The sequence below is a fragment of the Podarcis bocagei genome, assembly GCF_964188305.1.
Source record: "Podarcis bocagei genome assembly, chromosome: 4".
Taxonomy (NCBI): Eukaryota; Metazoa; Chordata; class Lepidosauria; order Squamata; family Lacertidae; genus Podarcis; species Podarcis bocagei.
In genome coordinates this window covers 1,267,012-1,280,796 of record NC_138128.1, presented here as the reverse complement: position 1 = coordinate 1,280,796, position 13,785 = coordinate 1,267,012, and the positions used below count along the sequence as shown (strand labels likewise).

General features: G+C 46.4%; 1 protein-coding gene across 1 annotated transcript in view; it reads right to left on the bottom strand.

The window, feature by feature from the left end:
* Positions 1–13,785, bottom strand: part of FGF12 (fibroblast growth factor 12) — a 231,204-nt gene that overhangs the window by 145,653 nt on the left and 71,766 nt on the right. The window lies entirely within an intron of this gene.

Sequence of the window (13,785 nt, the reverse complement as noted above, 5' to 3'; positions counted from 1 at the left end):
TGACAGGTGGAAAATAATTTTCATACTATTTTGTATCAATCTTCATTATGTGTAAAGTGAATCCCTGTATGAGTTAATACTTTATTATCCCTTAGGAGCTGCCCTCTGTCTTTGCACTTTTGTCCTTCCAGGCTGTGACGCTTTAGGGTTTAGATTTTTCATTCTTTTTTCTTTTTGTGCTGTTTGCACTTTTGTTAATAAATCAATAAAGAAAATTAAAAGGTTTTTTTTTAAAGCCGGTCCAGCCTCAGTCTCCAGCCTTTGCAACATCAGTGAAAACCCTTCCCCGCGAGATTTCATTTTTCTTTAACACGTTTATCACTCTTGAGAATTAATTTACCAAACCGTTTCTGAAATCAGGCACGGCACCCTGAAAATCAAGAACACCTCAAACGGTAACACGCCGAGAGTTCTTTCTTTAAAAGAAAAGAACAGCAGGTTCAGCCATGTGAATTGGAGGACAGGAGAGAGTGCCTTCTGAGCATGACATTCTCAGTCTCAGGGTTGCGGGTTAGAGCCCCATGCCAGGCAAAAAGATTCCTGCATTGCAGAGGGCTGGACTAGATGGCCCTGGGGGTCCCTTCCAATTCTATGGTTCCATGGGCAAACTGCCAGTCTCTCACCAGTGACTAGTCAGTCAATTCCTGCACACAGGGTTTCCTGTGGTTTCAGGGTTTTGTTTTGCTTTTGCAGAAGAAGAAGACGAAGAAGAAGAAGAAGAAGAAGAAGAAGAAATAATATACTGTGGTGGTGAACAGCGTGCAAACAACAGCAAGGTTATGTTCATGAAACAAGAACAAAGTACTGTACATCGTTGACAGGTAGATCAGCTGAAAGCCTCAACATAGCTGGATCCCTCCCTCTTCCAGGGGATGCCCCAGTTAAAAGGTGGGCTTTAAGCAAGCATCTAAACATCAGGCCCACAGGTGCCTGTCTGATGCTCACTGTGGAGGACAGGCAAATTCCGTGCCGCCATGCTAAAATCTTAGTGAGCATAGCCTAGGAAACTGCTTTATACAACCAGGACTTTTTTCCCAGCCGGAACTCACAGGAACTCAGTTCTGTCACCTCTTCTGTGGGCACCATTGCGTTCCATGACCTCTTTACTAGAAAAATAGCGCTGTATATAGTTCAGTATTGTCAACACTGGCTGGCAGCAGCTCTCTGGAGATGCCTGCAAGGATGGTCTACCACTGAGCTACAGCCCTCCCCCACGATACGTTAAACCTTGAGCATAAGCCACTATTCAGTGCACCAGCCCTGCATGTTCCCTCAGTCCTCTCCCCACCCCCTTCTCTGCAAAGACATCTCCCCCAGTTTGCATCAAGCACAGTCCAGTTCTGTGGTGATTATTATATTTGCTTATATTCCACCTTTTCCCCACATGGGTAAGCAGGGTGGCTCGCACAAATCAAAGCAGCACCAACAAAATGCAAAAAAAAAGCCAGAATCCTATACAATTGCTGAAAAGTAATCAAACTCTTTAACAGGATGAAAACAATGATCAGAATTAGTTGTGCAAAGTGCTTGTCACTGTCACCATCAACAGCACGTCCAAGCTGCACAAGTGTTTCCCAGAAGCGGCAAAGCTGCAAATATTGGGTTCATTTGCATTATTCCTGCCGCCTGTTGCAAGACTAATCTGCTTTTTGTGCGATGGATTCAACAGCTGGTCATGGGAGAGGGATAAGGAGCTTATGACCAGCACCAGAGCACCCCCCCCCCACTCTTGCAGGGGGCCGGATGCGCAGCCCTCGCGGCCTTCCGAGAATTCCGCAGAGGCACTGGGCAGAACAAGAACAGAAGACCATGAGAAGCGCCTGCCGGATCAGGCCAGTGGGCCCTCTTGGCCAGCATCCTCTTCTCCCAAATACATGGAGAAGAGAGCTAGCGATGGTTCCTAGCCATGATGGCTATTGCTTTACCTCCAAAGGCAGCAATGCTTCTGAAAGGAAACTGCAGGCAGGGAGAGAGTTGCTCTTGTGTTCAAATCCTGATTGCAGGTTTCCCATAATGGGCACCTGCTTGGCCACTAGGAGAAGATGACGCCAGACTAGGTGGGCCATTGGCCTGATCCAGTAGCCTACTCTTACGTTTGTATGTTCTAACAGGTTGTACAGTTTGAACCTTTTTGAAATTATCTTTTTATATCAAATTGTTTTTAATTCTCTGCATATATAGAATTTTGAAGCTGTTAGATAGATAATTTATTACGGTTGGAGACCAGCTTATAAAACACACTTGGGGGTACAATCCCGGAAGGAAAACAAACATTTAAAACAATGTACAACCATAAATTTAAAATTTATAAATGTGATAAGCGTATAGACACTTAAAACTTAAGCTACAGCAGAGAGTCACCCACGGAACCAAGTTTGGGGATTTTCTTAACAAACTAGTTTGGGTCGGGGGATGGTCTGCGCCTATAGATCTGTACACAGAATCTGGTGACCATCCGGGTCATATTATGATCTTTGCCTAACAGGAAAAGGTCATTTTTTTGCTTTTCTGGGAGGTCAGCGAGCCTCACCAGCAGGGGCTCAATGGTCTCACTACGTGCCTCTTCATAAAAGGGACATCTAAAGAACAAGTGCTCTGGGTTTCCTATCTCCCCCAATGAACAGGTGCAAAGTCTCTGAGCATATGGGACTTTTTAAAAGGATCCTTCCAGGACCAGCGAGGGCAGAGCCGAGCTTCTGGCAAGTGAAAAAGCCCTTCTTGCATTTTTGGACACGAGAAAGAAGAGATATGCTGCCGGTGTGGCTATATATCTCTCGATTTCTCCAATTCTTTGAAGCTGTTGTTGATTCTTGATCCTTTTGCTGCAACATCGCTTTGAGGTATTTGATGATAGGCGACTGATAAACAAAATCCAAATTAAAAGATGCCTGACATGTGAATGAAACCAGACAGAACTGAACACCGGTCGTTAATAAAGGAGCAGGCAGTTGTGCAGAAGGTCTGTGAGACTGAAGGAGGAAGGGCTGTGATTAAACCAGAACTGGGATAGGAAGAGAAGGGTGAGAGACAAGCTGCCAGACATAGCCTCTTAGCCAAAGAAGCAACAGACCTTTAACGGTGGTGTGCTCCTGGGTGGTGTGATGCAGGAACACACAGAATAGCAACACAGACCGCCTTGCTGGAGGGCAGGCAAGGGAAAGAAACAGGAGCAGTCCAAGCCCAGAGGTTTCGTTGACCCACAGCTGGCCGTTGGGATCATATGCAGTACATGTGAAGAGGAGGAGGAGGAGGAGGAGGAGGAGGAGGAGGAGTTTGGATTTGATATCCCGCTTTATCACTACCCTAAGGAGTCTCAAAGCGGCTAACATTCTCCTTTCCCTTCATCCCCCACAACAAACACTCTGTGAGGTGAGTGAGGCTGAGAGACTTCAAAGAAGTGTGACTGGCCCAAGGTCACCCAGCAGCTGCATGTGGAGGAGCGGGGAAGCGAACCCGGTTCCCCAGATTACGAGTCCACCGCTCTTAGCCACTACACCACACTGGCTCTCTAGGATGAAAAGGATCTCGGGGTCTTGGTGGACCCCAAGCTTCACATAAGTCGGCAGTGTGGTGCAGCAGCAAAAAAGGCTAATGCTATTCTAGGCTGTGGGACGCAGGTGGTGCTGTGGGTTAAACCACAGAGCCGAGGACTTGCCGATCAGAAGGTAAGCAGTTCAAATCCCCACAACGGGGTGAGCTCCCATTGTTTGGTCCCAGCTCGTGCCAACCTAGCAGTTCAAAAGCACATCAAAGTGCAAGAAGATAAATAGGTACCGCTCCAGCGGGAAGGTAGACGGCATTTCCGTGCACTGTTCTGGTTCGCCAGAAGCGGCTTAGTCCTGCTGGCCACATGACCCGGAACCTGTACGCCGGCTCCCTCGGCCAATAAAGTGAGATGAGCGCTGCAACCCCAGAGTCGGTCCCGACTGGACCTAATGGTCAGGGGTCCCTTTACACTTTATTCTAGGCTGCATCCACAGAAGTCTAGTGTCCAGATCAAGAGAAGTAATAATGCCACTCTATTCTGCCTTGGTCAAAACACACCTAGAATACTGTGTCCAATTCTGGGTGCCATAATTTAAGAAGGATGTTGACAAGCTGGAAAGTGTGTAGAGGGGGGCGACCAAGATGATCAAGGGCCTGGAAAACAAGCCTTGTGAGGAACGGTTGAAGGAGCTGGGTATGTTGAGCCTGGAAGAGAGAAGACTGAGAGGAGATATGATGGCCACCTTCAAATATCTAAAGGGCTGCCCCATGGAAAAGGGAGAATGTTTGTTTTCTCCTGTTCTGGAGGGTAGGACTCGAACCAATGGCTTCAAGTTACAAGAAAGGTGATTCTGACTAAACTTCAGCAAGAACTTTCTGACATTAAGCTGTTCAGGTTGATAGTCATTACTGCATCCTGTGGTAGGGAGTTCCACATGCACTTCATGCTTCATTGTCTAGGCTAGTGGTTCCCAAACTAATTATGGCCACTGCCCCCCTGGTTCCATAAAGCCATTTGTAGTGCCCCCTACCCTATAAAAACTGTTATTCAGAATAGCTGTTTGCACCACCTACTAAGGAGGTTCATAACAATGACAAAATTCAAAACAGTAAAATTTAATTGTGCATTTATTCAAAATCCAATTTACAGCTATGGGTTCCCCAAAAATACAACTTTATAGGCACGAGTGTGTTTCATTGGTGCACAAAAAATTAAATACATGCTATGAATTAATCTTGTATGTATATATATATATATGGCAAATAATATTGGATGAAACATATTTTTATGCATCCTTCCTAATGAAAATGTAAGTGTGAAGGAAATCTGTAGCATAAAATAATTAAATATATAAAACTACTCACCAAACATGCAGAAACCTTCACCGTCACCTACCACAGATGTATGGTAACTAATTCATAAGAAAATCAATAGCTGTTACCAATGGCTGGCTACTTTGTGACAACTCAGAACCGTAAATACAAATGTCAGGACCAAGGCAATAGCTCTGAAAGCAGCAAGAGCAGCAAGAGCAGAAAGTTTAAACAGGAAGCGATGAAGGCGTTTCACTCAAGCCTCTGACTGGGTCAATCATAAATCAGCGATCCATGTGCTCAGAAGGACGCACCTTCACCAGCACCCCTGCCGCCGCCTTGCCTCTTAGGGCTCCCCTAAGTAATCCCACTGCTCCCTATAGGAACCCCTGGTACACACACACACACACACACACACACACACACACACACACACAGTGGCGTAGCGTGGGTTGTCCGCACCCGGGGCAAGGCAAGTAATTTGCGCCCCCTAACCCGTGGATTTGCGCCCCCTAACCCTAACCCCCAGATGTTGCGCCCGGTGTGGCCGGCCCCCCCTGCACCCCCATGCTACGCCACTGCACATACACCCCAGTATTGTGAAATATGTTCTGCACCGCATGCCTCATTTAATACACCTCCATCAGGATCCTATATCGCACAGAAGATGTGGACTGGGGCAGCCACTAACAGGAGTCTGTTTTCCGTGACTGCCTGTGGCTAGTTTGAGCTCGCCTGCACATGCTGCCTGTCGCCAGTTATTATCAGAAATGCTGCAAAGCTTCCGGAGTTTTCCATCTGCCAACCCACAGGGCCCAGGTGCTGCTCCCCCCCCCCCAGGGAGCCACGGGCACGATAATGATTGTTGCTTCGAACACTGGCAGCCTCTGCTCCTGCAGGTGAGAAAAAGGCTCCAGTCCCAGAGATGAATCACTCCGCTGACATTTCATAGAAGGCAGGGAGCAAAAAGCACAGTCCGCAATCTGGACTTGTGAGACACTCTGGCCTTGGTCAGACCACACCTGGATGGAACACTGTGTCCAGTTCTGGGCGCCACAATTTAAGAAGCATGTTGACAAGTTGGAACGTGGGCAGAGGAGGGCAACCAGGATGATCAAGGGTCTGGAAACCAAGGGATGAGGGAGTTGGGTATCTTTAGTCTGGGAAAGAGGAGACAGAGGAGGTTGTTGTTGTTTAGTCATTTGGTTGTGTCTGCCTCTTCGTGACCCCCTGGACCAGAGCACGCCAGGCACTCCTGTCTTCCACTGCCTCCTGCAGTTGGTCAAACTCATGCTGGTAGCTTCAAGAACACTGTCCCACCATCTTGTCCTCCATCGTCCCCTTCTCCTTGTGCCCTCCATCTTTCCCAGCATCAGGGTCTTTTCCAGGGAGTCTTCTCTTCTCATGAGGTGGCCAAAGTCTTGGAGCCTCAGCTTCAGGATCTGTCCTTTCAGTGAGCACTCAGGGCTGATTTCCTTCAGAATGGAGAGATTGGATCTTCTTGCAGTCCATGGGACTCTCAAGTGTCTCCTCCAGCAGCAGAATTCAAAAGCATCCATTCTTCGGCGATCAGCCTTCTTTATGGTTCAGCTCTCACTTCCATACATCACTAGACAGAGGAGGTATTATGTTCAAATATCTCAAGGGCTGTCACATGGAAGATGGAACCAGCTTATTTTCTCCAACTCCGGAGGGTAAGACCCAAACTGACAGGTTCAAATTATAAGAAAGGAGATTCCAACTAAACATCAAGAAGAACTTTCTGAGCTATTTGTCAGTGGAATGGACTTCCTCGGGAGGTGGTGGACTCTCCTTCCTTGGAGGTTTTCAAGCAGAGCTTGGATGGCCATCTGACATGGATGCTTCAGTTTCTCATTGCATTGCAGGGGGTTGAGCTAGATGACCCTTGAGATCCCTTCTAACTCTACAATTCTGTGACTTCCAGAGGTCAGTGGTATTACTTGGGGGTGCTAACAGACAAGGGGGAAGTCTTGAAGGTGTAAATGACTACAGTGTTACCTCGGGTTAAGAACTTAATTCGTTCCGGAGGTCCGTTCTTAACCAGAAACTGTTCTTAACCTGAAGCACCACTTTAGCTAATGGGGCCTCCTGCTGCCACCGTGCCGCTGGAGCATGATTTCTGTTCTCATCCTGAATCAAAGTTCTTAACCTGAGGTAATATTTCTGGGTTAGTGGAGTCTGTAACCTGAAGCATATGTAACCTGAAGTGTATGTAACCCGAGGTACCACTGTATCAGAGTTTGAAAAGCCAATACGACTGGGTCAAGTGCATCCACTTGGTTGAATTAATTAAACTAAATAGTCTTATTGCAGGGGGTCAGCAAACTTTTTCAGTCGTGGGCCAGTCCACTGTCCCTCAGACCTTGTGGAGGGCCAGACTATATTTTGGGGAAAAAATAAAATGAACGAATTCCTATGCCCCACAAATAACCCAGAGATGCATTTTAAATCAAAGTACACATTCTACTCATATAAAAACACACTGATTCCCGGACCGTCCGCAGACCAGATTGAGAAGGCAATTGGGCCGCATCTGGCCCCTGGGCCTTAGGTTGCCTACCCATGGCAGTTCTATAATTCTGTGAATTGGATTTTGGATAAATGAGCAATTAATTGTCCCTATTTTGAATCTTGTTGTGTTATTATCTTCCTTAGTGGGCTGTGCAAACCACTATTTTGAACAATGCTTTTTATATGTTAGGGAGCACTGGGGGTGAGTTTATGGAACCAAGGGGGAGTTGGCCCCCAAAAGTCTGGGAAGCACTGGACTCAACATATTCCCTGGTCTGCAGGTATCCTTGCTCCTCCACTCCAGGTTTGGGACTCTTCAAGCAGATACAGGGCTTAGGGTGGAATCTCCACCTTTTGTAACATATATATAGCAATGGTGTCTGGAAGGTATTTATTCATGAAAGATATTTAGCTCTACAAATAATTCCCCTCCCATGGGCTTCCACCTGCTGAAAACTACCCGAGTAAGGATGATTCCTCAGCAGGTATCAAGAGTTAAAATATTTCACCCTCCCCATACCCAGGCAATCATGTTTCCTCCCCCCCCCCCTTGGAACCACATGCTAATGTTAAGCTGGTCTTGCTAGCTACCTTAAAATCATTTCTAAAAATGGCTGTTGCCTCCCTGAAAAATCACCTTGACTCAGTTTGCCACTGGGTGCACTGTTGTGATGTCACGGGATGTCCACAAACATTCATCAGTGCTCGTGGCAAAGGCATCAGTGACCAACAGTGCAGCTTTGAGAAGGATGGTTTGGCTCTGTGACGGGACCTGGGCAAAGGAAGGCTCTGTGTTGCTGGCAGGAAGGGAAAGGGCTGGGAAAGAGGGCTGGATTTGGCTCAGATCTTGGCTGCAAGCTTAGCCTTTGCCATTTGCTCCATGCCAAAAATGTGCAAAAGTGCTCTGCAGAAGCGGTCAAGTCCCTGGCCTGCCCGTGAGTCCTTGCAGCAAGTACAAAATCTAGGCTTCCCAGTTTTAAACAAGCAATACCGACATCAGCAAACAGGAGCAAAGGCTGCTCACAACAAGAGCCTGATGGATCAGGTCATCTGGTCCAGCATTCTGTTGTCACAGTGGCTGGGAAACCAGCATCCGAACACAAAAGCCCTCTCCACTCCTGCCTTTCCCAGCAATTGGCATTCAGAAGCATTGCCGGCCTCTGACAGAGGAGGTGGGACACAACCATTGTGGTTGGTGGCCATTGATAGCCCCCTCGTCCTCCATGAATTTGTCCAGTCCTCTTTCGAAGGCCTCGGCCCAGAAGGAGCGTCTCCACCCCCATCGTTCAGCCCAGACACTGAGGTCCAGCTCCGAGGACCTTCTGGCTGTTCCCTCCCTACGAGAAGAAAAGTTACAGGGAACCAGTCAGAGGGCCTTCTCGGTGGTGGCACCCTCCCATCAGATGTCAAAGAAATAAACAACTATCTGACGTTTAGAAGACAGCCCTGTTTAGGGAGATTTTTAATGACTTATGTTGTAATGTATTTTTAATCTTTTGTTGGAAGCCACCCAGAGTAGCTGGGGAAACCCAGCCAGATGGGCGGGGAATAAATAATAAATTATTATTATAAATTATTATTAAAGCCATCACTGCTTTCTGCATGAATGAGTTCCGTAGTTTAACTATGAACTGCATCAAGAAGGACTTTCTTTTGTCCTGCATCTTCCAGCATTCAGCTTCACTGGAAGTCCACAAGTTCTGCTGTCATGAGACGGGTCAAAACTTTGCTCTTTCCTGTTCTCCATGCCCTGCATAATCTTTTTATTTCCGCAGAGACGGAGGGGAGGTGGGTGGGGAGGAAGAGAAGAGTTGTAGGGAGCAGCTTGTCATGTTTCCCAGCTATTAAATTAAGTTGCCCTGGCACAGAACAGAGACAAGGTTATGTTTGGGCTGGATTATGGATTTTAAATAGATGCTGCTGATTAAAATAAGAAGGGGGGAAAAACCAGCCTGAGCTTTTTGGAAACAAATTCAGCGATTTATCATGGAAAGCTTTTGATGTGTCCTTTTTATAGCACCCGTTTTCCAGTTCTGGGCACCCTGCAAGGAAAGAGTGCAAAGGGCTGGGCAAGGAGGCTGTGCTGTTATCCTGCGAGACACAAGGGCCCTATCCTGCAGGTCAGCCAGCAAGAGGTTCTTTTTAAAAAAATAACTTTTTTGTTCAAAATTAAAACAAAACATATTATCCAGAAACATATCATCCTTAGTTCCCCCCTATTTTTCCTCCCACCCCCGACTTCCCTCAGTTCCAGTCTTTGATTTCTCTAAAAATGCTATTTTCTGCATGTTACACAGTTGTATAGATCCTCAAACTATTTAGCTGATTGTTATCAATAAAAAGTTTGTGAATGTTTATTCAAAACCAGCCAAGGAGTCCAGTTCGCTTTGTTGCATCTTCAGATACTTTGTAAAGGGTTCCCATTCATCTTTAAAGTCACAGTTATCCTTGTCCCATAGCTTGTATGTCAGTTTTGCAAGTTCTGCATAGTCCATCAATTTTTCTTGCCATGATTCTTTAGTTGGGGTTTCTTCAGTCTTCCATCCTTGTGCTATTAAAACTCTCGCGGCCGTTGTTGCATACATAAAGATGTTTTTCAGCTTTTTTGGCAGATCTTTCCCTACAATCCCTAACAAAAAATGCTTCAGGTTTTTTAACAAATGTTAAATGGAACATTTTCTTCAATTCGTTGTATATCATTTCCCAAAAATTTTTCATTGCCTTACAATCCCACCACATATGATAAAATGTCCCCTCCTTTTCCTTACACTTCCAACATATATTTCAAGTAGTTTTGTACATTTTCCCTAACTGCACTGGTGTCGTGTACCATCTGTACATCATCTTCATGTAATTCTCCTTCAATAGGGAACAATAGCCAGCAAGAGCTTCTGTTATTGTGTCATTGAATATATGATCTCTTTATTGGGAGGGAGAGGAAGCTATACATGGCACTGAGATGCCTGCTTAGTCAACTGCATATGGACTGACACAGGAAGGCAGTTCTACCCAGGAGGCCATCTATTCCCCAGATTCCCCAAGGGTCATCTAATCCAGCCCCCTGCAATGCAGGCATCTCAGCTAAAGAATCCATGACAGATGGCCACCCAACCTCTGCTTCAAAACCTCCAAGGAAGGAGAGTCCACCACCTGCCTACAAAGTTGAAAGCTTTCACTGTCGAACAGCTCTTGTTCAGTTGGAATCTCCCTTCTTGTAACTTGAAGCCATGGGTTCGAGTCCTACCCTCTGGAACAGCAGAAAACTAGCTTGCTCCATCTTTCATGTAACAGCCCTTGAGATAGTAAAGGTGGCTATCATTTCTCCTCTCAGTCTCCTCTTCTCCAGGCTAAACATACCTGACTCCTTCAACAGTCCCTCCTAAGGACCCAGTTCTCCAATTTGAACCCCAGTTCTGTATTTTGTGGCATTAGATACCTCTTCCAGTTTGCTGCCATCTGCATCACTAAAATTCCTTCACCCAAGTCATTTATAAAGACATTGAACAACAATTGGCCCAGGACAGAACCCTGCGGCACCCCACTTGTCACTATTTCACAGGGGATGACAAGGAACCAATAATGAGCACTCTTTGGGTTCGGTCAGTCAACCAGCTACAAATCCACCCAGCAGTTACCTTGCCCAGCCTACAATTTACCAGCTCCCTCACAAGAATATCACGGGCAACGTTGCCCAAAGCCCTACTGAAATCAAGATACATTATGTCCACTGCATTCTCCTGATCCACCAAGCTTGTAACACTACCAAAAAGAGAGAGAAAGAAATGAGATTCATCTGGCATGAAATAATAATAATAATAATAATAATAATAATAATAATAATAATAATAATTTATTTATACCCCACCCATCTGGCTGGGTTTCCCCAGCCACTCTGGGCGGCTTCCAACAGAATATTAAAATACAATAGTCTATTAAACATTAAAAGCTTCCCTAAACTGGGCTGCCTTCAGATGTCTTCTAAAAGTCTGGTAGCTGTTTTTCTCCTTGACATCTGATGGGAGGGCGTTCCACAGGGCAGGTATCACTACCGAGAAGGCCCTCTGCCTGTTTCCCTGTAACTTGGCTTCTCGCAGCGAGGGAACTGCCAGAGGGCCCTCAGAGCTGGACTTGTTTTTGAGAAACTCATTCTGGGGTCTTTAGTAATCACAGCATCCTTTTCAAAGTGTCCACAGACTGCTGAGTTATCTGTTCTGGGACCTTTCCTGGTATTGACATCAAGCGCACCAGCCAGTAGTCACATTCCATTGTGAAAGGATTTATTCCTAATTGCTGGCACAGGCAGGCATTTAAAAGTTTGGCACAGAAGGCTCCCACTGAATCTCCAGTGTCAGAGAGTTCCACAGGACCAGGTTGATGACACTAAAGACAGTTTCTCACCATTGTCAAATGACCAACGATGCTCTTGCAGATGTTGACTAAGCTGGTATCATCGCGTCTGAGCCTCATGGGTCAAGTATGGCTTCCCTTTCCAGACAACTCTCTCAGATCCTTCATAAATCTAACTTCTAGGCCTGTTTCCACACTCATTCCTGGCATGCAGTGCAACCTCCTTCCCAGCCCTACTCATGAGGAGGACCAGTTCCTCCCAGGCCTGGTGCACAGTCCCAGCGCAAAGCAGAGGGCAGGAGAGGGCGCAGAGCCAAGCCGCTGCCTCCGCCTCTCCTTAACTCCCTAAAGTGGATTGAGAGAAGGAAGACATCTGTAGCCTTGATCGCATAAGAGGTTTATCCCCAGATGTATAAAAGGCTCCCAGCAAAGATGATCGCTTATCAAGAGGGACTCAGCCTTGGCATTTTGAGAGCCCTGGAGATCCAACCACATGCGCTGCAATTGTTGCACAGGCACAAATCTATGTGGCTTGCAAGACGCTAAAAAAAAAAACAGGTTTCTGACCCTACAGAAATGACATATTTTGCCTGCGAATCTCAAGTTCAACCAATGCTAGAATTACTCTCTTTTCAAAACAAAAGCTGTTTTGTTTTGATTCATCCAAGGAGAGGCAACTGCTCTCCATCGCCACCTCTGGAGAAGCCCACGCTCCAGCCTGAAATTCTGGAGAGCCTCTTGGTCAGAACAAGGACTTGTCTTGCTTAGGACCACGCAGGGAGTTCAGAGCTGAGCTGCTGCTCAAGCACCAAAGCAGGCATTCTCAGTGGTGTACTTCTTGCGTTTTTTAAAATGCAAATTCGAATGAGCATCTATCTAAGCAAGGAGAGGTAGTGGAGGCAGTGTGGTGCAGTGGTTAGAGTGTCTGGAGATCTTGACTCAGACATGAAATGAAGTAGCCTAGAGCAGGGGTCAGCAAACTTTTTCAGCAGGGGGCCGGTCCACTGTGTGGGGTTACCTGGGGGGCACCAAGAGGTGGGGGGACAGGGGGCTCTGAAGGTGCAAATGACTCTCAGCTCTTGATAAGCTGGTATTGTTGGGTCAACTTCATTGATTAAACCAAGCAATTTTAATCGGATTTTGAAGAAAGGGTGCAAGTAACTGTTACTGTTTTTAATGCTATCGCATTATTATCTTCCTGAGTGGTCTGTGCAAACTGCTGTTCTGAATCTGACCTTTTGATTTATTTTCTTTTTGTGGAACCAAGGAGGAAGTGCCCTGAACAAGTTTGGGATCCACCGATTCAAACTCTCAGAGCTCTGTCGGTAATTTTCAGTAGCTAGAGGCGTATTTAAGAATCCTGCACCACTGAGAGATGTAGCTTTCCTCTCCCCCCCCCCATGTCCTGCTGAGCACAACATTCAAATAAGCTGCACTAGGAAAGCCAGACACACTTGGAGCTTCCTGAAGTAATTTCCGTTTTCATGCCCCCAAGTCAAGCTTTCTCAAGAACAGGGAGACTCACCCAGATCTCTCTGCAGCTGCCCAACTTCCTAAGTCACTTAAAGAGACATGGCCTTTGTGCATCTGCTCCCTGAATTTTACTCTTAATTTTGTTCATGTTCCCTCTGCTGCCTCAGTGGTGTAGCATTGGGGGGGCAGAGGGGCTGCTGTTCTAGGTACATTTGGGGGGTGCAAAATTTCAAAAATAAATAAATAAACCACTTTGAGGGGCTTTTTAAAAACAATCAAGTAGCATAAAAAAATCATGAAATAGAATAAGAATAAGAATTGGTTGGAGGATGGATGACAGCTAACAGATTGAGGTTAAATCCTGACAAGACAGAAGTATTCTTTTTGGGGAACGGGGGGAAGACGGGTGTAGGGGACTCCCTGGACCTGAATGGGGCAACTGTGCCTCTGAAGGACCAGGAGCGCAGCCTGGAAGTCATTTTGGACTCACCGCTGTCTATGGAGACACAGGTTAATTCTGTGTCCAGGGCAGCTGTCTACCAGCTCCATCTGGTACGCATGATGAGACCCTCCCTGCCCACGGACTGTCTCAACAGAGTGGTGCATGCTCTGGTTATCTCTCACTTGGACTAC